At 43.8% G+C, this 24,154-nt stretch overlaps 1 long non-coding RNA gene across 2 annotated transcripts in view; it reads left to right on the top strand.

Moving 5' to 3' along the window:
• LOC130357065 (uncharacterized) overlaps positions 1 to 20,421 on the top strand; it is a 53,589-nt gene extending 33,168 nt beyond the window's left edge. Inside the window, exons 1-3 of one of the 2 annotated variants that reach the window (XR_008889095.1) lie at positions 6,404 to 6,513; positions 14,329 to 14,368; positions 20,008 to 20,421. This is a non-coding gene — a long non-coding RNA (uncharacterized LOC130357065). Of the gene's footprint in view, positions 1 to 6,403; positions 6,514 to 14,328; positions 14,938 to 20,007 lie in introns of those variants that run through there. The other variant, XR_008889096.1, reaches the window with a different exon arrangement.
• Positions 20,422 to 24,154: the final 3,733 nt, after the last annotated feature.

Genomic DNA, 24,154 nt, shown 5'->3' with positions numbered 1-24,154 from the left:
CTAAGTATGATGGAGATCCCAAGCTGTGTACAGGCGTTTGTGGTCAGTCTACTGTCTGGAAAAGCTTTAGCCTGGGCTACTCCTTTCTGGGATCATAGAGATCCGGTCTCCTTGAATCTGTGGGCGTTTCTGCCAGAATTCTGCAATGCATTTGAATAATCCGCACGAGCCTCCTCTGACGAGATGGCTCTTCTGAACCTCTGGCAAGAGAACTCCTCCGTTGGCGACTACGCGATTCAGTTCCGCACTCTTGCCTCTGAATTTGCTTGGAATGACGAGGCCTTGTGTGCTACCTTTAAAAAAGCACTTTCCTCTAGAATCAAGGATGATCTTGCTGGATGATATTCTCTGACTAACCTGAGCAAACGTATCCATTTAGCCACTTGAAATGATGTGCGTATTGCCGAGAGGCAGGAAGAACTTCCTTTGGAAAAAGAACCTGCCCGACATGGCGATTACCTCGTCTGGCACCCGTGTTCCATCATCCACCCCTACTGTCTTCTTTGCCTCCTGCCGAAGAGGCTATGGAAGTGGACCGTTTTCACTTAACGCAGCAAGAAAGATCCCGTCGATGCAATGAGAATTTGTGCCTATATTGTGCTAGTCCGGAGCACTTTCTCAAAGACTGTTCTGTACGTCCTCCGTGTCCGGGAGAACGCTCTCATCTTGGACAAGAAGGAGTGGCATCCCTTGATTTGAATATTACGTCTCCTTGCTAGACCATCACGGTTCAAGTGTTTAGTACCTCTGCCACGACTTCTTTCATCGCTTCTGCTTTTTTTTGCCCTCTGGTTCCGCTGGCAACTTCATTGGTGCATTCCAGGTCCATAAACACCGTCGTCCAGTGACACGTCTTGTCAAGCCCTTCTACATTTCTTCTGTTAATGGACAAAATCTGAACTGTAAGGTGCAATTCCGCACTGAACTCCTCCTCATGCAAGTGGGGGATTTGCATAAGGAAAAAAATGAGATTTATGTGCTACCACATTTTACTTCAAAGATTCTTCTTGGTCTTCCTTGGCGTCAATGTCATTCTCCACAACTTGACTGGAAATCTGGTAAAATCCCATGCTGGGGACAATATTGTCAAGATTACTGTCTTGTGCCTCCTCTTAGGCCTGCTAATAAAAGGATTGGACTCCACGCCAAGGCATAATGTTCCTCCTGTGATATCTTCTGTGTCTGTTAAACTCAGACGTAAAGTCTTGAATTGGGGACATTTATCTTTGCCAGTTGGTCACCTTAGATGACCGAAGACTCCACGACAGAAACCTGCAAGTCCCTTACAACCTTTGTCCTAGTAGCTCTTACATTTAAAGGGCCAGTACGCATTTAAGTAAGTGTCAACACCTGCACCCTGTCTTTAAGTATCAAATCCTCCCTTTGTTCCCTGCCGAATCTTTGTTGCCTTGTGCCCTCGTGAAAGCATGCTATTTTTCTGTGTTCCTGATATCTGTGTTTCTTCTCCTTGCTTCATTACCTGACGCTGCACCTGTGCCACCTGCCCTGATCTACTGCTTCCTTGACCTCATCTTGCCTGTTTCCTTTTGTGCCACGCCACATACCAGCAACCTGTGTGGACGAGTCATTCCAGAGGTAGCGACCTGGGTGCCGCTGGCTGCAGCAAGACCATCCCGCTTTGCGACGGGCTCTGGTGAAAACCAGTGGCACCTTAGACTCTGCTCCCTTGCATGTCATCATCCACACAGACCCAGAGGATCCACCACCTGTCGTGACCCTTACACTCCCCTGTGTAACTTCAATGTCAACCAGTGGCAGCTCATACGTGACAGGCTCTTTGAGGAAGCCACATTATTAGTCAGTCGCCAGGATTACAGGATGAACAACATCATTCCACTGCTTCATTTCCTACAACACGTGTTGGAAACGATGGCTGGTCAGGGCACTGGAGACGTGGCGCTTACATCTCACGGCCACATGATTCCCATGGGGGCTGAACTGGAGGAGGAGGTGGAGGGGCACAGTGGAGCACAGTTTAGGTTTCACAAAATGGGCGGTATTTTTAGGCATCTCACAGGAGAGGAGGAGCAGGAGCAGCCAGAGGAGTTAGAGGGTTATGAGGAAGGTAAGACAGAGGACCCACCGCAGCAGTATGCAGTGGAGATGGAGGCAGGTAGTCCCTCTGAGTCACTTGCACAAATGGCACGATGCATGCTCAGATGCTTGTGTAGTGACCGCCGAATTGTTACTATTCGGCAGCAGGATGACTTCTGGCTCTCAACCTTCCGTCACAAAATGGGGTCCTTTTTTACACCCACTGAGAGGAAGGACAAACTGACTTACTACATAGACATCCTACTTAGTCAGTTGGCCGATGCCTATCGGCACCATCGTCCATTCTCTCGCAGGTCTAACTCGCGGGGCTCTCTGTGCTCACCTTCCACTGCTATGGCTGCTGGGGAGAGGTGGGGTGGCAGGAGCAGTACTAGCTTAATTAGCAGCAGCCTGATTCTACAGTCGCTAATGAGTACCTTTCTTCACCCGTGAAGCAACTCATCAGCAGCGTGTAGACCTAGAGCAGGACCTGTACCAGCAGGTGATGGCATACATTGACATGCCCATGCCAACACACCTTAAAGATCAGCTGGACTTCTGGGCAGCCAAACTTGATTTGTGGCCGTAAATAGCAACGTTTTCCCTGGAAAAACTGTCCTTCCCGACCAGTAGTGTGCCATCAGAGCGGGTGTTTAGTGCGGCGGGGGCCATAGTCACCCCAAGAAGAACTCGTCTGTCCACAAAAAATGTGGAAAGACTGACCTTTGTGAAGATGAATCAGGCATGGATCAGCCAGGATTTCCATCCACCAATGCCTGATGCATCAGAGTAGATTGACCATGGTGCCACACTAACACTTCACAAATATGGATAGTGCAAAACAGATTTAAGGCGCTGCTCCCCAGTTACAAACATTCCTCCGCATCAGACCTTTTTTCACCCACCTTCGTCACCCACCGCACCACTCTGTCACCGGGTCACTTTCAGGACTCCTGATGCTGCTGTTGCCACCTCCAGGCTGTCTCATTCTGCCACCATATGTTCTCCTCATGCTGCTGCCACCGCCGTGCTGTGTCATTCAGCCACTATGGGGTCTCCTCATGCTGCTGCCAACTCCAGGCTGTGCCATTCAGCCACTATAAGTTCTCTTCATGCTGCTCTTTTCTGTGGCAGATTTTAATGTAAACTGAATGACTGAGCACAGCTTCTAATTAGCAGTAACAAATCCTGCGCATCAAATCTGTGCAAGATACTGTATGTGTGAACATACCCTAAAGCTTAGCGATTGTGAGGCGCTATGGTCTCATCATGCTGCTGGGACATTACCTAAACATTTTTATGGTAGCACTAGCTACCATAAATCTTCAATTTAAATTAAAAAATTCATCTTTTAATCTTAGGGATTGTGATGCCCTATGGTCTTCTCTTGCTGCCGCCAATTCCAGGCTGTGTCATTCTGCCATATTATGGTGTTCTCATGCTGCTGCCACCTCTAGGCTCTGTCATTGTACCACCATGTGACTCCTTGTTAGATTGGGTTACAGTTTTAGTAAACGCCAGGACATTAAACTTTGGAATCTAATATAAACCTTAAATTAAAATTAAAAAAAATTTAATATTTTCAAGATTGAGGCCCTATGGTCGTCGACGTCATATTACCTGTGGAATTATCAAAAGAATCCAAGGAAACAGCTTGGAGTGATAACAATGAACCATAACTAATTAAATTAAAAATGTGCACTTTCACAGTCAGGGGGGCTGAGAGGCAGGGACTGGAACAGGTGGTATTTCACCTGGCAGAGGACTACCAACTTGATGCTTGTCAGAATGGGTAATCAAAAAATGTAAATAAATTCAAATAAAATAAAATAAAAATTACATAAAATATCTGCCACATCCAGACGCTCTGTGGCAGTGATTCTATTATCGATACCTGTAATCTGCATGTCATACTGAATAACAGTATTACTTCACTAACACAGCACATTCCTATGCATTTTAAGACAAGGCAAAGTGTTCTACACCCCTATTGAGCCTCTCTGTAGGCCAGAAATAGGCATTTTTAATAGCGATTCGGCGCAAATAAATTCGGACCGAACCACATTTTTTCACAATATTCGGCTAATTGCCCAAATCAAATTTTTCAAAAAATTTGCTCATCTCTAATGATCAGCTATTGTTACCACAGGACATGTTTACGGCGCGTTCTCTTTATAATTTATAACTGTACATCTGGCTCATAAAGAAAAAGGCAAGGAATTGGTAAAATACATTGTAAAACTATATGTCCAAACATAAAAGGGATTTACAGGGCTCTAACAAATAACATACCATATTCCATACTCAAAAATCTAAAGGCATGCTCCGTCTCACCAGCAAAATAAATAGCCATTTTATTGCACATTCATGTTTCCAAGGAAACTGGCTATAATGAAACAGACACAATGATTCCTTTGATAATGGAAACGGAAAAACGGAAGGTCCTGTCTCAGTTTCAGCTGACTTGCATCCATGTTTATTTATAACAAGCAATAAACTTAATCCTGTTCTTAAATATTTTACAAGCCTGTGCTAAGATATAACTGGTGATAATAGTGACGCTGTGGTAGCAACCGCTGGATTGAAAGAAGTTAAATGATCACGAATCACTAACTGGATTGATGTATTAGGGGGGGGGGGGGGCGTAGCGATTTAGCATTGGGTCTCAGGACTCTCAAGGTGCTCCTCTCAATATATTTGTAAATTTTCAACTTTTTTCTCGAATTAAACATTTTTGCATGCTAAACTATGGAGTAATGGATACCTGCTGGAAAACTCTGCTCATTACATCTGCATACTTGTGAATGTACCCTAAAAGTAGAAATATGGATATATATAGTAACAGCGCCAAATATTTTATAACCTGTAGAATACTAGGTTCAGGAAAGCCCACAAGAAAAAGGGGGAGGTGCGGAAATCTCCCGAGGATATCAATGAGTAAGGGCAAAATAAACATTCATAGGTTTAAATTAGACTGATAAACTAACTGAGCTCCTTACTTTATAGATAACGCATGTGCACTCTACTGCTCACCCAACTATTAGTGTTATTTATTGCCACCAGTGTCCTGGAAGAATGACTGGGCCACTCAAGTGCCACTGCTTCCCTCATCTGCTCATTTCCCCATCTCTCTTCTTCAGTCTTGAAAGGCATATTAAAGGGAAACTCTGCTGCTCAGAGTTTGGAACGCTGGAGCCGGTGCCGGGAGCTTGTGACTTCATAGCCCTCCCCCCTCCTGACATCACGCCCCCTCCCATAGACTTGCATTGAGGGGGCGGGACGTGACGTCATGAGGAGGTGGGGCTATGACATCACAAGCTCCCGGCGCTGTTTCCAGCATTTGGAACAGTTCCAAATGCTGAGCAGTGGAGTACCCCTTTAAGCTTGGCTTCCATTGTCAATGCCATGGTTGCAGAGATGTGTTGAGCTCCGTTTTTACCAGTAACTTGCTACGCAACCAACATCAGATCATCCCTACACTTAGAAGGGAAGCCTAGTGGTATAATCAGGCATTTTTAGATCTAGGGAGTTTATAGTCCCATCCTGGGGATTCTCCTCAATTTGGTGAGTTGCTCTAATAGTTTATTTTCTTTTCAAGGTTCATACAATTTTGTTTTTTCATTTTACCACTCTTTGTTGTTTTCTTCTCAGTGGCCCTGAAGTGCCACTGCTCCTCTCACTTACTTGTTCTCCCATCTCTTCCAGTCTTGAAAGGCATATTTTGCATGACTTTTTAACGCCGGTCCCATGTTTCCCAAAATGCATTGAGCTCTGTTTTTATCAATAAATATCTACACTACTAGCGAGAATTGTTGGTTCATCCCTACGCTCAGAAGGGAAATCTAATGGATATATTTAGGCATTTAATGGTTAGATGGGGATTAGAGTCCCAACTTGATGACTCCCTCCCCCCATTTGATGACTTTCACTGATAGTTTCATTTATTTTCCAAGGTTCATTCTAGAGTCTTTCTACACCTCAGCGCTCTTCATTAGAGAAACAGAAGAAAGTTTCAAAATGATGAAACCTTTATAAAACACCATGTTTCTTTATTCAAAGTTGGCATTAAAAACTTGCCCAGTAGAAAAAGAAATGTATGATGTGTTTTGGCTTAGCACATAATCTTATGATCTTACTGGGGGAGATATATCAAAACCTGTGGACAGGCAAAGTTGCCCAGTTGCCCATAGCAACCAATCAGATCGCTTCTTTCATTTTCCACAGGCCTTGTTAAGAATGAAAGAAGTGAGCTGATTGGTTGCTATTGGCAACTGGGCAACTTTGCCTGTCCACAGGTTTTGATAAATCTCCCCCACTGTGTTACATATAGACTTTTAATCTTAACATTTAAGTATTGGTTCATCATAACACAGAGTAATGAAGTTCAGTGTCTGCATTTAGGCATTTCTGAATATAGGGGGATTAGAGCCCCATTCTGGGGTTTGTTCCTCCCATTTGGTGAGTTGCTCCTATAGTTTCATTTCTATTCAAGGTTCATACAATTGTGTGTGCCTGTGTGTGTGTGTGTGTGGGGGGGGGGGGGGGGTGAGATGAGTAGCAATTGATAAATCTACATAGACCCAATGAGTAACAGACTGGACTGGTTGGCAGAATGTCAGCTTTATTATACAACTAAAGACAACATGTTTTGAGAGGTTAAAGAGTATGTCCCACCATCCTTTATTTTTTTTTTCCTCCCTGCCTATTGCCCATCTATCCCTAACCCCCTCCCTGCCTCTAATTTTTTTTTTTTTACTGTATTAGAAATGTCTATTTGTCTACATGGTAGTGTACTCACTTACCAGGCAGACTAAGGGCGGAAGTCGGCCCCCAGCAGGCATCAGTGACGTTGAGCCTGCTGGGGGCCAACTTCCGCCCTTAGCTCATTTATTCTGCGCTCCCGTCTGGAGCGCGCATAGATGAGCGGCCAATAGCAGGTTGCTCCAGGGTCTCCTCCTCCCTGTTTAGCAGTGCAGATGTTATGCAGGGAGGAGGAGTATAGGAGCATCGCCCACCTGCCATGCTATTCTACGCCGCCGAGCTCGGGACCAAAATGAAATATAATGTGGTTTGTCTTTAAAACAAAAACTATATAAATAAAATCCTCTGCGTAGACCCTCTGTATGCCCCAGTGTAGTATAGCAACAGGTGGAGGCATACTGTTAGTTCTAATCCTCAGTGTGCCTCCATCTGTTGCTAAACTAAAACTCCCAGCATGCCCTGACAGCCAATAGCTGCCACCAAACTGTACATGCCGGGGCGGGGACGGCATTCACAGCCGTCGCTCTCACCTGTCTGATTGACCAGCAGGGAGCAAGCGCAGGCTGACTGAATTCGGACTGATGCCGAGCCGGGAACAGTCCAAATTCATCTGTGACGTCACCCGCTCTGCAGCCGGCCACCAGGAGGGAGACACCTAGTGACCGGATTTTCAAGATGGAATTTAAATAATTTACAGACAGAAAAAAAAATAGAAGTATATTAGAGATATGTTGTAGTACATAAGTACTACAAATTATCAAAAAAAGATGATGACAGTGCCCATTTAAACCCCTCTTCGTCAGGTCGTTCAATGAAAGGGGGGTTCAACCCCTTGAAACACATTGTCTTTAGTTGTATCATAAAGCTGACATTCTGCATCAAGATCAGAACCGACCCTGCTGATTTCTTCCATCCTAATCTGCGCCGATCAAATAACCCAGCTTTCCTGAGTGCTGCACGAAGCGCTGCTCAGAACACCTGTCCTTGATCTTGTTTTATAGTGGTCCAGCAATAGGACTGTTGTTGATGAACCAGATAATTTTTAGGTTTTCTGATTTGAAAAGGCTTCTTTCTTAAGTTTTTTGATGATTAAATAACCACCGACGAGTCCTGTTTTATGTTGTGTGACTGTCTTTATCTGTTCTAAACCCGCTGTGCCTACCTCTCCCAATGCTAATCCCCCACAGTAAGTAAATACAACTTCCTATGTCCACAGCCCCATATCATACACGATGCCTTCATCCCATGTGTCTCATTTAATATCATAAATTTGCCTTTATTTGCCGCATGTTTATCTCTGACAAGCACCTAATGAGGATGTTAACAGCAAGAAAGACAGCACAGAGGTCTGACAGCTGGATGCGAAAAGAGATTTAAATAGGAAAAAATTGTCATAAACATTTGAAAGGTTTGCTAGGATTTTTTCCATGATAATAAACTAAGTACCTTGTTTTCATCACAGACTTCTCATTAGACCTGTCAGTCTGATATACAGATGAATGCACAGGATCTGAAAACTATTGAAACAGAAAAATGTATTGTTTCCAGTAGCAACCAAAATAGTCTGTAATGTATTGTCTGGCTGATAAAACACACATAAATGACTTGTAATGATGAATAACATGGGGTCAAGGGTTATTGGTACTGAAGTAATAGATCTATTGTGGATCTGACTTAATTTTTGCTAAACTTAAGAAAAACTTAATGCTACGAGATGTTTTTCCACAGAAGACACCTATCACCTTTCTATGGGATTGTGAAGGTTTGACCCCTGAGACCACAACTGATCATGACCCCCTCAACCCCATTAAATGGAGTAGTGGTCTGACCAACTGCAATCTACCATAAAATGGCCAGACAGAAATAGCCAAGTACAGCCATATGCTATTTTGTGATCTATGGAGTCCCAGCGGTTGGAGCCCCACCAATCAAATACTCATCACCACCTATACTGTGAATTGGTAATGAGTGTCTTTTTTGGGAATCCTTTTTAAAGGGAACATTTCCCATTGAGATTGCTCCTCCTGTGGGCAGGGTCATCATTGGGGTTGTATAGATCATACTGCTATGGTCTACCCTCACATGCAAAAAGTTATTATAGAACACTATACAAGACAACGGGATAGCGTCCAGGCACTGCAGAGCAATGGAGTAGCCGTAGAAACAGGTATGGAACAGGGCTGCTATAACAAGGACACCTGTTGCTATATGGTAGGGGAGTGTGTGGTGCGGCTTCAACCCAGCAAGAGACTTGTATAGACAACAACGAAGAAATGTAGAATGAATTGCACTCACCACGGATATTCCCAAGATCAACGATCCTTTAATGCATAGATTGTGATAGCAAAGTCTTACAGGAAGGTCATTTCCATCAAGCGGGGAGTGAGAGCAGCCGCTCTCGAGAAGCAGGGGCACACAGGTAGGAGGCGACTAGTTTCGCATCAGAACGACAGAAGAAGCGTCGTTCTGACGCGAAACTAGTCGTCTCCTACCTGTGTGCCCCTGCGTCTCGAGAGCGGCTGCTCTCACTCCCCGCTTGATGGAAATTACCTTCCTGTAAGACTTTGCTATCACTATCTATGCATTAAAGGATCGTTGTTCTTGGGAATATCCATGGTGAGTGTGATTCATTCTACATTTCTTTGTTGTTGTCCAAAAATTCATTATATTTATTTCATGTAAGGTAAACTGTACAAACCCAAAATATGTTGTGTGGGATACAGATCCAAGGTCACTATTCAGTTTTTTTTTTTTTTTTTACTGCATGGAATTAGAATAGCCAGCACTATATATCAAACCCAATTTGCATATAAAACTCCACTCAGTTTTGCTTTCTGCACTTTTATACTTTATTATACATTTACTAGCTCTCTGTCGGTTGCCCGGGTTCATTTTTGTGGCCCTCCATCGGTCCAATATTTGAGATTGCTGTCCATATACTTGTTTTTAATTGTGACATCAATAAAATTATTTGTTTTATTCGAGCGTAACTTTGTGAACTCCAGTTTTTTTTCCTCTTGTGTATCTATTGTAATTGAGTTTTTCCGCCTTAAAAATAGAATCTAGTAAGGTACTATGTAGCCAGTCATGGCCATATATTTGAATAGGTGTCACTGTGGATTCCTTGTGTGTTTTGCTAGTACAGAGGAATACGTGACTCTGTACTGGCTCACCACACACTACTGGTAAGAACCGAACAAAAGTGAGGACTTACATGTACCATTAGACTGTAAGATAGTCAAAACTAAGGGGGACATAAACAATAATTCTCAATTTGCTGTAAAACCATTTACACAAATAAATGGCAAAGTGCATATAGATTATATGGCAAAGTCTAATGGTAAATAAAAATTAGGGAAAAGAGAATAACATCAATCATTACCAAGTGGAAGGATGTAATAAGTAAGCCTCCACCACCCAATGTTTCACTCCATTAGCTTCTTCTGGGGCATGGTGTACATCTTGTAAAGGATTTTTTTTTTCCTGTGTAAACTCTAGCCATGAATTTAGCTAACTCTATTTCCCTACAACTACACTTTCTGAATTATACCCCTTCCACAAAGTGGTAGGTAGATAGATTTGGCAAAATTCCCGACTATAAAGTACACAGGAACAGGAAAGCAGTTACAGCTTGTACACCAAACAGGAAGCTAGGCTAAAAAAACAGAGCAAATAGTTTACATTAAAAACAAAAGGAAGGCATGAAAGATCACAAAAAGGTTGTTCATTTTCATGATTTTTTTGTTTTTGTATGCATCAAATTCAGCTGAAATTTAGCGAGTTACTTTCAGTACTCGTGTATCCTAAAAAACACTAACCATTTTTATTATGCATAATAACATTTACTATACAGGTGGTTGCATATATCTAATGTGTGTAAAGTCTATTGAACAATGAGCCTAATAACTGGCAAATGTGTTCACGTTGGCATAATCTACTTCTTTCACACAGCATACAGCAGGGGTTGAGTCACTGGACTTCCCAGAACACTCATTACTCAATGTTATTGCTCAATAATGAGTTTATTCTATTGTAGTTCTTGTATTATACATTATTCTCGAGCTTGCTATTGTTCTATAAAGGCATCAGTAGCCAGAAAGGCTGGGATGGACTCCAGAATCATGTGTCTGCTTGGTTGTCGCCCACAAGGGATATACCATGCCAGCCTTTAATTCTGCTTATTGTGTGTCTTTCATCCATAGACTATCCAGCCAGGCAGGGTAATTGATCTGACAGAAAACATACAAGATACAGTATATAAGACGTAACCTATACTAGTTCTCCAGATTATTTTCGAAAGGTGATCATTGATCATTTGTGCCCAACTAGATATTGGCATCGTTCAGTCCACTTGGCATGTAGGCATACAAAACTTGGCACCTTTCTCTATATATGAGGGACTATATGTTTACAACACTAAAGGAACTGGCATTGATACGTATATAATCTGTCCTGATCTTTTAGTTCTTCCTTTCCAACAGATGGCAAAACCATCATTTCAGTATACTTGAGATGATCCCTCATTGGCAAAGGGAAAGGCTATTGAATATGCTAATGTATTTTATTTTCACATGCTTTGTAAATATATGAATGACCCCCAATTTCTACACAACATTCGATAAAAACACCAAATAAGATCACATGGATGACTTTTTGGACATGTGAAGGACCCACATAAATGCACATACACTTTAAGGGTGTAAACATGGCTACAGCTTTATTGAAATCACAGGTCTAAAATAAACTCAGGATGCAGGTGAAATGCTAGGCCACTGAGATTCACGAATATGGTGAGGTCCCCGCTCTCTGACATACAACCTTAGGCGAAACAGCCGAAAAGAAGTGACACGCTCTGACTTGCAGCCAGTACACCATAAGGGCACCAATGATCCTACTGAGGATCCCCATTCTTATGCTTAACCACTGTGCTCACCCGTGAATGATGTTCCCATTACGACATCCTTAAAGCTCACCGCTTCCAAGATCCATGGCCGACATTTATCATTGTCTTTAGACTGTTTTTTGTGCCTACAAAAGGCGCAAAAAAGGCGCAAGCAGGGTTTATTTGCCCTTTTAGCGCCTTTTGGTTTACACATTTCTGCTGATTTTGAGTTGCAATCCACTGATTTTGGCAATACACATGATATGGAAGAGTTTTATTAACTGCGCCTTTTTGTGAAAAGGCACAAAAAAGAGGCAAAGCCACTGAAAAGTCTCTAAAACTACACCAGCCCAGACTTAGCTTAGCTTTTTGGTGTTTGTGAAGAGAGACATTTCAGAAAATGTGACCTGCACAAAATTTATCATTTATGCTCTGTGAACATTTAATAAATTTGGTGCATTAAAAATGCTTCACTTATACCTACAATGATAAATGCTTCACTTACACCTACAATGATAAATGCCGGCCCATGAGCTTTAACATGCTCTACTATTTAAATTTAGTCCACCATAACTTGCCTGCAACATCCACCTGACTCCTGTAGAAAATGTGTCGTATTTTTTTTAATACATGTTTTGTTCAAATAAAGGGGTACTCCACCCCTAGACATCTTATCCTCTATCCAAAAGGATAGGGGATAAGATGTCTGATCGCAGGGGTCCCGCCACTGGGGACCCCCGTGATCTCAACTGCGGAACCCCAGACATCTGGTGCCGGATGACTGACGATGCAGGGCAGAGGCTCGTGACATTCCTTTAGAGCATCGGGTGCTCCGCCCCCTCAATCCAAGTCTATTGGAGGGGGCTTATCCCCTATTCTTTGGATAGGGGATAATATGTCTAGGGGCAGAGTACCCCTTTAAGGCAAAGCCAGGAATGTATAACCTAAAACTACATGTTATGGCAAAACTATAAAAATTTGGCTAAAAAAGCAATTCCTTGACTCACAAAAAAACATCCTCTAGCGCGTAGGAGAAGAAACCCCCCTTGTGGAGGAAATCTCTAGGGAACCAAGGCCAAAGAATTGCACTTCCCTTGGGCTTAGAGGGTAGTACCAACCTGTAACTCATTACATTAAAATAAAATTGTACATGGTAATGGATATACAATGGCAATTAAAAAGACATACAAAGATACAAACATGCATCATGATTTAGGTAGTAGATAAACGGTTGTAGAAGAAAGATTAAAACAGGGAGGGTGGAAAGGAAATGTTTTCACCAGATATTCTGTGAGAGAAAGAGGAAAAATCTTCTATAAAGGAAAGAGGAAAAGAGAGCTCAGACAGGGAGTTACATCTACATCTTAAAACCCCAATCTCCTCCCAGAAATATACTCGACACCCATAAACCCTTTCCTCCTAAGGGTATGTCCCCGTGGAATTCTGCCTCAATATTCCACACGGACATTGATCACATTAATTTTAATAGGATTCTGTTGCACCATTCACACAGTGGAATTTCCGTGGCAGACATGTCTATTCTTTTTGCGGATTTTGCTCGGAAATGCATTGCCGTCTATGGGATGGTACATTTCCGAGTGGCCCTAGCGCCTGGCAGATTATTCAAATGTTTGACATGTCCACCGACATTTTTCAGGTGGACATTCTGCACATTTTACGTCATGTAAACATGGACTGAAGCAGAACCACTGTTGCTTAAATCTATACTACCATACAGGCAAGTTTACAGGGGCTAGAAGTCAAAGTCATGTCCTCCTTTGCTTAGGGCTTCGGAGGAGTTTCTGTGTCTACTGTTTAGGTCATGACAGCTCTTACTTTGTAATTACTTCACGTGGGACAAAGGTTTGTAGACAAAAATATATCTCTCAAATGTAACCCACAAAAACTATACATTATCTACCTCCTGGATCAGAGGCCGGTTGACAATGAACAGCAAAAGGCAAGTGAGAAGCAGTCCCTGCAGACATCAAGTTTAGAATTGAGGCCAAGAAGTTTAATCACAGTTTCATCTGACCAGAAAATCATGTTTCTCTAATATTAAGTCCAGATTGTAGAGGCTGCCAGAGTGACCATTGGGTTTTTGGTCACCTGTCTAATCATGACTCTTCTATGATTACTTAGTTTGGTGGCAGCCAGCACTAGGAAGAATCATGGTTGTTCCAAACTTCTTCAATTTAAGAATTTTGGAGACCACTGTATGTTTTTGTACCCTTCTCCAGATCTATGCTTTCACTCAATCCTGTCTCCGAGCTCTACAGGCAGGTATTTCCCTCCATGACTTGGCTTTTGCTCTGATATTTATTGTCAGCTGTGAGATCTTATATAGACAAGGCTGTGTCTTTCCAAATCCTGTCCAATCACCTGAATTTACCACAAGTGACTCCAATCAAGGTGGAGAAACATCTCAGAGATGATCAAGAGAAATGGGAGGAGCTAAAGCTAAGTGTCACAGTAAAGGGTCTAAATACTTATGTCTATGTAAAATTAAAGTTTTTCCTTATTAATACATATGCAAAGATTTCTAAAATGTTGTTTAAACTTATTTAAGGGTATTGAGTGCACAAGTATACTGTAGGTTAAAACACTATTTTGTATGGTTTCCATTTTAGGACATCGTCAGTCATCAGATGTAACTCCGTCCTCCGACAGGTGAAACGACGTCCCACCTCAGACCAATCGCCGTCAGTCGTCAGCTGCAACTACGTCCGCCGTCAGGCAAAACGGCATCCCGCCTCCTCCCTCGGACCAATCACAGTCAGTCCTCAGCCGCAACTACGTCCTCCGTCAGGCGAAACGGTGTCCCGCCTCCTCCCTCACACCAATCGCTGTCATCCTTCAGCCACAACTCCCTCATCCAAAAGTCCCTTATCCAAAACGCCATCATGCCTCAGACGACTCTCCCTCAGACGCAACTTCCTGCCGCATAGCAGAGCCGATGCTGAGCAGCACTGTATAGCAGAATCGACATTGAATAGCATGTACAGCAGAACCCGTATAGCAGAGAGACGACACTGACTCGGCTCTGCTACACGGCAGGAAGGTTTTTCATCTGAGGGAAGACAGAGTTTTGGATGAGAGACTTAAGGATGAAAGAGTTTTGGATGAGAGACTTTAGGATGACAAAGGAGGGAGGAGGGAGTTGCGGCTGGCGCCTGACGGAGATTGGTCCGAGGGAGGAGGCGGGACGTTGTTTTGCCTGATGGATGACGGAGGTACGGCTGATGACTGACGAAATCCTAAAGTGGACACCGTAATTTTGGGATATTTAACACAAGATACCAATGTAACAAAATGGGGGGGGGGGGGGGGGGAGTCAGAATGCATTGTAATAGGAGTCTTGTTTCAAAGCTTTGAAAAGGGTAGGACTACACAGCCGCCATCTTTAGGTGGCCCTAGAGAGACAGTTTACATTCTTCTATTCGTAAACTGCACCATTCTAGATACATATCAGATACCTTTCTGCTAAGCACTCATTTGTCCCACAGCTATCTGTCCCAACCCTCCGCCCATACACATGCTCACTTAGCTCAGCAAGCCTGCATGTGTTTTCCTTAGGATGAAAGCCACTTCTATACACCTCTAAAGGCGTCTTATCTTCCCTGAGATGAAAAGGATTAGGCAGCTTGAGATCCAACTGCCTGATCTTTCTCCTCTATGACATCATCTGTTGGGACAGAGTGGGGAGGTCGACCATACACACTACATGGCTGGCTGCTTCTGTGGTTACATTCACAATAATGTGCATGGCCGTCTTGAGGGTATCTTTGTTTTATACAGCACAGTAAGCACATTCAATGTTATCATTTTATTTTGTCAGACAAAATCCTGAAGGAAGAAGTATTTGCATAGCTCTGAAGGTGACCCCGTACCCTTCTCTATTTTGTACGTGCTTTGTTCATCCATTTTTCCACTACTATCAAATTGATTTGTGTAAATGTTTGTTATTTTTGCTCTGTTGAAGCACGCCAGATTGTGATTGTACTTTCTCTATGTAGACTCAGTACTGTTTTTTTTTGTTTTGTTTTGTTTTGTTACCTTGTCTGGATATTTCTATCTTCTCAATAAAGCACAGGATGGAGACACTTAAAGGTGATGAATTTTTGCCAGGTTTTGAAATCAATTAGAAGAATTGGCTCCCGAGGTAGAAAAGCATATTGGCAAACATCTTCACGTACTGGCAGACACAGTCTTTTTTGACTGTATGATCACGAAAACACAGTGTCACTCATCCCCGAAATAAGGAAAAAGTCATATTTTCAGTAGTAACTTTTGGATTGCTCTACCGCAGCGTTGAGGATATTGAATACCATCCAACAGTATATTTTTGTTTTCTAGATAAATGATGTGTGAGGCATATTCTCATATGAACATTTGGCTCCAGTTATATTTTGATTGATTCATGTTTCCTACATTATATACAGATGGAGCGCCTTCTCTCTGGACATATGACAATACGCAGAAATGGGGGACTTTAGCTTCTTCTCACACTTTCCCAAAACTTAGAGTATTCTGATATGGCAAAAGAAGGGGGGAGGAGTATAAAATGGAAACAATAGTGAAGGAGGGCAAAGAAACTACAAAAATATACATAACAGAAACAAAAGCAGGAAGCGCGAACTGCATATGAATTAATACAGTTCCTATCCATCTCAGTTAAAAATCTGTTTTCAGTAAGCTCACAAGCACACTCTAGTGGTGGCTGAAGGTAGCTAGAATGTTATCATTCTTTGGCTGGGAATATGAAGCAATGTGTTTAAAAAAAAAAAAAAAACACAGATTTCTAACCCATATAAAGATGTATTATGAAATTATTTATGGAACAACCATATGTTAAGTTGTCTATAAACTCTACCACCTTCCTTCTAGACCAACTAACCTAGCAGCAGTAACTAAACTTATTCCTTAAAGAAAGTAACCATATGGATGTTCTTGAGATAAATGGTGAAGATACAATTCAAACAAGGTGGTCTCAACTCGCAGGCAGGAGGTGCTCAACCCCAAATGCGGTTGTGCATATATGCTGGGGGAGCAGATCCTGCCCTTGTGGTCTGTTGCTGTGGGAGATCCCCAGCATAAAAATTCATACAATGGGGGATGCCTGCAACAGACCACAAGTGCCACAATGGCATCCTACACCAGATAGACGGTGTGGATATGTAACAATTAGAATAATACAATACAGGAATTTAGGTGCACTACTGTGGAAGATGTATACAATGACATTGGCTAACCCTCAACACTGATGTTAAAATTGAGACATTAACCAGTATATCCTTATATGAAGGACATACCTGAGCCTGCACACCAACGCCAAGGTTTCTCAAGTGGCACGGGGCTTATAGTCTGCCTCCCTCCTCCCATTGTATGTGTGCCCAGCCACACCTGAGTCAGACCTAATGCTGCTGTAATTGCCCACTGGCCCCTGGTTTTGCTTATCATGCACAGATAGGTTAGTGTTAGGTCCCGAGCCACTTGAGAAACCTTGGCATGGTGTGCGGGCTCTGGTGTGTCCTTCATATAAGGATATACTGGCTAATGTCTCAATTTTAACATCAGTGTTGAGGGTTAGCCAATGTCATTGTTTACATCTACCACAGTAGTGCACCTAAATTCCTGTATTGTATTATTCTAATTGTTACACATCAACACCATTTATCGGGTGCAGGATGCCATTGTGGCACTTGTAGTCTGTTGCAGGCATCCCACATTGTATGTATTTTATGCTGTGGATAGCCCTTAGCAATGGACCACAAGGGCAGGATCTGCTCCCCCAGGATAAATGCACAACCGAATTTGGGGTTGAGTACCTCCTGCCTGCCAGTTGAGACCTCCTCATTTTTGTTGTTTAAATCTTATACTTGGAGGTGTAAAAACTCCACATTTAATGCGCCTTTATTACTATTATAGGCAGCATTAAGGTTCACCTGTCCGGCAACATGTCAGCCAACTTGGGTGGGGCTTGTAGTCTGCCTCCCTCCTCCCATTGTATGTGTGCCCAGCCACGCTGGAGGTGATCTGGGAGCAGTCTGTGAGTCCGACCTAATGCTGCTGTAATTGCCCACTGGCCCCTGGTTTTGCTTATCACGAAGATACAATTCAGTAGTCATCAAATACTTATGGAAAACCTGAAGGTAGAGACAGAAATTTAGAATGGGCATGTGCCTTTAGACTTAAAAGGGATACCCAGCATTGTAAAGTTCTCAGAATAGGCCTTATATATTAGGCCAGGGTCTGTTTCTCGGCACACCAGCTGATCAGCTGTAAGAATTTTTACCAGGTCTTGTCCCTACACCGTTGCTATTGATTGTATCACTGCGGATACAAGGACAAGCAGACGTAAACACTCAAGAGGCTACACTGCTTTAGTCTCTCCAATAGATACCTCTACTAAAAGGACATCAGAGCAAGCAGACGATCCCATGACCACTTTAAAGGGGTTCTCTGGTGGGAATTTTTTTTTTTCATATCAACTGGGTGCCAGAAAGTTTGCTCCTGCTCTGGACAGTTCCCTACATGGACAGAGGTGTCAACAGAGAGCACTGTGGTCAGACTGGAAAGAACTACACCACTTCCTCTGAAGCATACAGCAGCTATTAAGCACCGAAAGGATTAAGATTTTTTAATAGAAGTAATTTACAAATCTGATTAACTTGTTGGCACCAGTTGATTTGAAATCATTTGTTTTTCCTTGGAGAACCCCTTTAAACAGCTTTTTGGCAAATGGGTTTGTTCAACCATGGTTACTTTGAAAAGTTGGAGATTTGTGCTACAACTCCCAGCATGCCCTGACAGCAAGCGGCAGGTCAACATTTACTAGGTGATCCTCAATCCGGTGGGTGTCCAGTCGTTGCAAATTTACAACTTCCAAAATTTCCTGACAGCAAGCAGAAGATCAGCATCTACTGTAATGATCCTCAATCTGTGATATTTAGAGAAAGGAAGGAAGGCGCCTCATGTGCGGGATCAGTAGATCTTGCAGGTGGGGGTAGGGGAAGGTAATTCCCAAGCCGCTTACCAAAGTTGGTTGTGCGCCCACACACAACAAGGTTAGAAGCAGAAAAGATATGAAGGCAGGTCCACTGCAGCCCTCCTGGATAGGTATGAAATCAAAGGCGAATGACCAGGGAGTCAGGAGTTTGTCTGGCGCAGAGAGGAACCATCAGACAGCCAGGTAAAATCAATGGATTTATTAGATGCAACACGTTTCGCTGCGCATGCGCAGCGAAACGCGTTGCATCTAATAAATCCATTGATTTTACCTGGCTGTCTGATGGTTCCTCTCTGCGCCAGACAAACTCCTGACTCCCTGGTCATTCGCCTTTGATTTCAATCTGTGATATTGTGAAACTACAATTCCCTGCATGCTGGGAGTTGTGATTTTGCAAAAGCTGAAGCGCCACAGTTTAGAAACCTATGCCTTAGACTAATGGTAGTTGTAGTTTTGCAACATCGGGAGGTCCACAATTTGAAGACCACTGCTCTGGGAACTTTAATTACCTCCAATACTCATACGATCATGAAGAATAGCCGACTGAAGTGCATGGCAGCATGCACTTCACTCCCCAGCTGTCAATTAAATCTGACTCTTTCACTGCATAAGGCTACAGCCTAGGTCTCTAAACTGTGGACCTCCAGCTGTTGCATAACTACAACTCTCAGCATGCTGGAAACTGTAGTTTCACAACATCTGGAGCTCAACAGTTTGGAGGCCTAGGGTCTATAGAGTGAAAAAGTCAGATCGGGCAGCTAACACTAACGCTTTAAAGGGGTACTCCCCTGTAAACATCTTATCCCCTATCCAAAGGGTAGTGGATAAGATGTTAGATCGTGGAGGTCCAGCCACTGGGGACCCCCGCAATCTCCTCTGCAGCACGCCTGTCATTCGATGCACAGAGCAAACTCCTCTACTCTGTACCGATAAATGGCGATGCCGGACGGCATGCCCCCTCCATTCACGTCTATGGAAGCAGGCATGATGGCTATGCACGAATGTACGAATGCGGAAGCTGCAAGCTCCTGTGTTCTGGACGCCGCAGCTGCCGGCCCAGAGGTCGCAGGGGTCCCCAGCAGTGGGGCCACTGCATTCTAACATCTTATCACCTATCCTTTGGACTGTCTTCCCATGCAGTTCCTCCCAAAAGAGAATATTTCATAAGAAATGATACAATAGGGAAAAATGTACAGGAAATACGGTAAGTTATTTGTTATCTGTTATTGTGAGGCAGCATATGGCAAATGGCGATGGGCTTCAGTGACAAACCATATTAATATTTATCTTACATCTTCAGCATCCTACAAAGTACCCGACGGAATACGGCGCAGAAGGCGAATTTACAGCTGACGCGTATATGTATTCCGAGCACAGGACGAATCTGAAGACATGATCATCTCCTTTCTATTTGTATTCAGTGACATTCGCAGGGTAGCAGACAGTGTTGTCTGCAAGTCTCACAACGAGACGCTGCAAGTGTCAAGGAGATGGATTATATCTGCAGTGTCTGGATCCCCAACCCGGCTTCAGCCAGCAACAGCCCGGTCTCACCTTAATAGTGATGAATCTCTTGGCTTTATGCGGAAGGCAAAGGAAACAGGGGCTAATATGTTTAAATGATGATTTAATGCCGCCTTAAGTATCAACCTAAGTGGAAATATTTAAAGGATTTCGTGGGGATCAAAGTGTTTTCAGATCCTTCAATGGGTAAAAAAATAAAATTTGCAGTGCATACTATTGAAGTATTTATTAATTGATTCTTCTTAACCCATTTCACCAGAAGTTAAAGAAAAGTCTGCAGCCGTAATTGCTCCCACATAAACGCCCAGTGCAGATGTCTCTCCCATCCTTATTATATTAAGTGCAGAAGATTTGCATTTCCCTGCAGCAATGAGTCTCATTAAAAGATGAGAGATGTCGTTTTGGTAATTAACATCGGTAGTTTTCATGTACATTTCCTTCAGATATGTGGAAACATGGATTTTTTGACTTATTTTCCGCACTGTTTCACCTGCTTTTGGCATTGCATGAGCCAGGAAAAACATAGGTCTACAGTCGATGGGACACGTTGATACTCTTGGATAGATGGGACCAAGACCTGGTTGGTCCCATCCTCCTTTCTATTGGGTGGCAAGAACTTGTACAAGACCTCTCTCCAGAATAATGGGGTTGTTAATATGGAAGCATGTGGAAAGTGAGGCAGGACAAGCAGGGATGGATAGTGGGGGGACCATAGGAAGCAGTGTATGGGGAAAGGGGGGATGGTGAGCTGTATATAAGGGAAGGTGGCCATAGTGAGCAGTATATGAGGGTTATAAAAAGTAGAATGTGTGAGAGAGGGGGCCATTGGGAGCAGTATATGTCGGATAGGGCGCCACAGGGAACAGATAATGTATGATGGGGCCATAGAGACCAGTATATGTGAGATAGAGGGCTATAGGGAGCAGTGTGTGGAGAAGGTCAGTCTTTTGGTTTGATCTGCGGTCTGTGTCCTCTTATTCAAATTCATTATCTCTCCATGGGATAAGTGGTAAGTATCTGATCAGTGGGGCCTGACTGAGTTCCCCACCAATCATGAAAACTGAGGTCCCTTGGGAATGAAGCTACAGAGCACATGGTCGCTCCCCAACTTGCCTGCCGCTCATGGTTGCCCGCCTACTCCTCTGTTCTTACGTCTGATGCTAAATGGTTAAAAGAATTTTCCAGGTATTATTTATCAATTACTTATTTTCAGGATGGGTCTTCAATATCAAATTATTGCGGTGCCAAGAATCCGGCGCCCCACCAATCAGCTGTGGAATTTTTTTTTATTATTTTTTTTTAAATCAACTGGTGCCAGAAAGTTAAACAGATTTGTAAATTACTTCTATTAAAAAATCTTAATCCTTCCAGTAGTTTTTAGCTGCTGAATACTACAGAGGAAATTCTTTTCTTTTTGGAACACAGAGCTCTCTGCTGACATCATGAGCACAGTGCTCTCTGCCGACATCTCTGTCCATTTTAGGAACTGTCCAGAGCAGCATATGTTTGCTATGGGGATTTTCTCCTACTCTGGACGGTTCTTAAAATGAACAGAGATGTCAGCAGAGAGCACTGTGGTCATGATGTCAATAGAGAGCACTGTGTTCCAAAAAGAAAATAATTTCCTCTATAGTATTTAGCAGCAATAAGTGCTGGAAGGATAAAGATTTTTTAATAGAAGTAATTTACAAAACTGTTTAACTTTCTGCCACCAGTTGATAAAAAAAAAAAACAACAGTTTTCCACCAGAGTACCCCTTTAACCCCTTAACCCCTTAAGGACATAGGGCGTATCCATACGCCCCCGTTTCCAAGTCCTTAAGGACCGAGGGCGTATGGATACGCCCTGAGCATTTCCGGCCCCCACCGCTAGCCGGAGGGGAGCCGGAGCCGGATGCCTGCTGAAATCGTTCAGCAGGCATCCCGGCATATCGCCCAGGGGGGTCATTATGTCCCCCCATGTCGGCGATTGCCGCAGATCGCTGGACAATTCAGTCCAGCGATCTGCGGCGGATTCCGGGTCAATCGGGTCTCCAGTGACCCGATGACCCGGAATTACTGGCTGATCGGGGCCGTCAGAGACGGCCCCGAACAGCCATAGCCAGCAGGGGTGAGGTGGCACTGGTGCCACCTCACGATCGCCCTGATTCGTCGGCCGGATTACCGGCCGACCAATCAGGGCGCCTGCTGCGGGTGTCACTCCCGCAACCCGCTCCGCCCCTCTTCCGGAGGACGTGAGCGGGTGCGGGAAGACGACCCCCGGTGCTGGGGACCCCGATCCCCGGCGTCCCTGTTGGGATCGGGGCCCCAGGAGCAGCGGCGGCGGCGGAGACGACGAGGGACTGACCTGTGCGGCGAGGATCGTTAGAGGTGAGTGACAGCCTCCTGCTGTTGCTTAGCAACAGCTCCCAGCATGCAACAAGGGCATGCTGGGAGCTGTAGTTATGCAACAGCAGGAGGCAGACCACCACAACTCCCAGCATGCCCTTATGGGCATGCTGGGACTTGTAGTTTTGCAACAGCTGTAGGCACATTCTTTCTATGGAAAAGTGTACCTTCAGCTGTTGTGTAACTACAACTCCCAGCTTGCACAAACAGCTCAAGTGCATGCTGGGAGTTGTAGTGGTGCATCTGGTGGTTGCATAACTACAACTCCCAGCATGCCCGTTGGCTGTCGGTGACTGCTGAGAGTTGTAGTTTTGCAACAGCTGAAGGCACACTGAGTTAAGTAGTAAACCAGTGTGTCTCCAGCTGTTGCATAACTACAATCCCCAGCATCCCCAGCCAATGTAGTATGCCTCCGGCTGTTGCATAACTACAAGACCCAGCATGCCCTTCCGCTGTCCGTACATGCTGGGGGTTGTAGCTTTTGCAACAGCTGAAGGCACACTGGTTGCAAAACACTGAGTTTGTTACCAAACTCGGTGTTTCACAACCTGTGTGTCTCCAGCTGTTGCAAAACTACAACTCCCAGCATGCACTGATAGACCGTCCATGCTGGGAGTTGTAGTTTTGCAACAGCTGGATGTCCCCCCCCCCCCCCAATGTGAATGTACAGGGTACACTCACATGGGCGGAGGATTACAGTAAGTATCTGGCTGCAAGTTTGAGCTGCAGCAAATTTTCTGCCGCTGCTCAAACTGCCAGCGAGAAACTACTGTGAACCCCCCGCCCGTGCGACTGTACCCTAAAAACACTACACTACACTAACACAAAATAAAATAAAAAGTAAAAAACACTACATATACACATACCCCTACACAGCCCCCCTCCCCTCCCCAATAAAAATGAAAAACGTCTGGTACGCCACTGTTTCCAGAACGGAGCCTCCAGCTGTTGCAAAACAACTACTCCCAGTATTGCCAGATAGCCACTGACTGTCCAGGCATGCTGGGAGTTTTACAACAGCTGGAGGCACCCTGTTTGGGAATCACTGGCGTAGAATACCCCAATGTCCACCCCTATGCAAGTCCCTAATTTAGGCCTCAAATGCGCATGGCGCTCTCACTTTGGAGCCCTGTCGTATTTCAAGGCAACAGTTTAGGGACACATATGGGGTATCGCCGTACTCGGGAGAAATTGGGCTTCAAATTTTGGCGGATATTTTCTGCTATTACCCTTTTTAAAAATGTAAAATTTTTGGGAAAACAGGCATTTTAGGTAAAAATTTTTTTTTTTTTTACATATACAAAAGTCATGAAACACCTGTGGGGTATAAAGGTTCACTTAACCCCTTGTTACGTTCCCCGAGGGGTCTAGTTTCCAAAATGGTATTCCATGTGTTTTTTTTGCTATCCTGGCACCATAGGGGCTTCCTAAATGCGGCATGCCCCCATAGCAAAATTTGCTTTCAAAAAGCCAAATATGACTCCTTCTCTTCTGAGACCTGTAGTGCGCCAGAAGAGCACTTTTCACCCCCATATG

This window comes from Hyla sarda, chromosome 2 (genome assembly GCF_029499605.1).
Source record: "Hyla sarda isolate aHylSar1 chromosome 2, aHylSar1.hap1, whole genome shotgun sequence".
Taxonomy (NCBI): domain Eukaryota; kingdom Metazoa; phylum Chordata; class Amphibia; order Anura; family Hylidae; genus Hyla; species Hyla sarda.
This window is presented reverse-complemented; position numbering and strand designations above follow the sequence as displayed.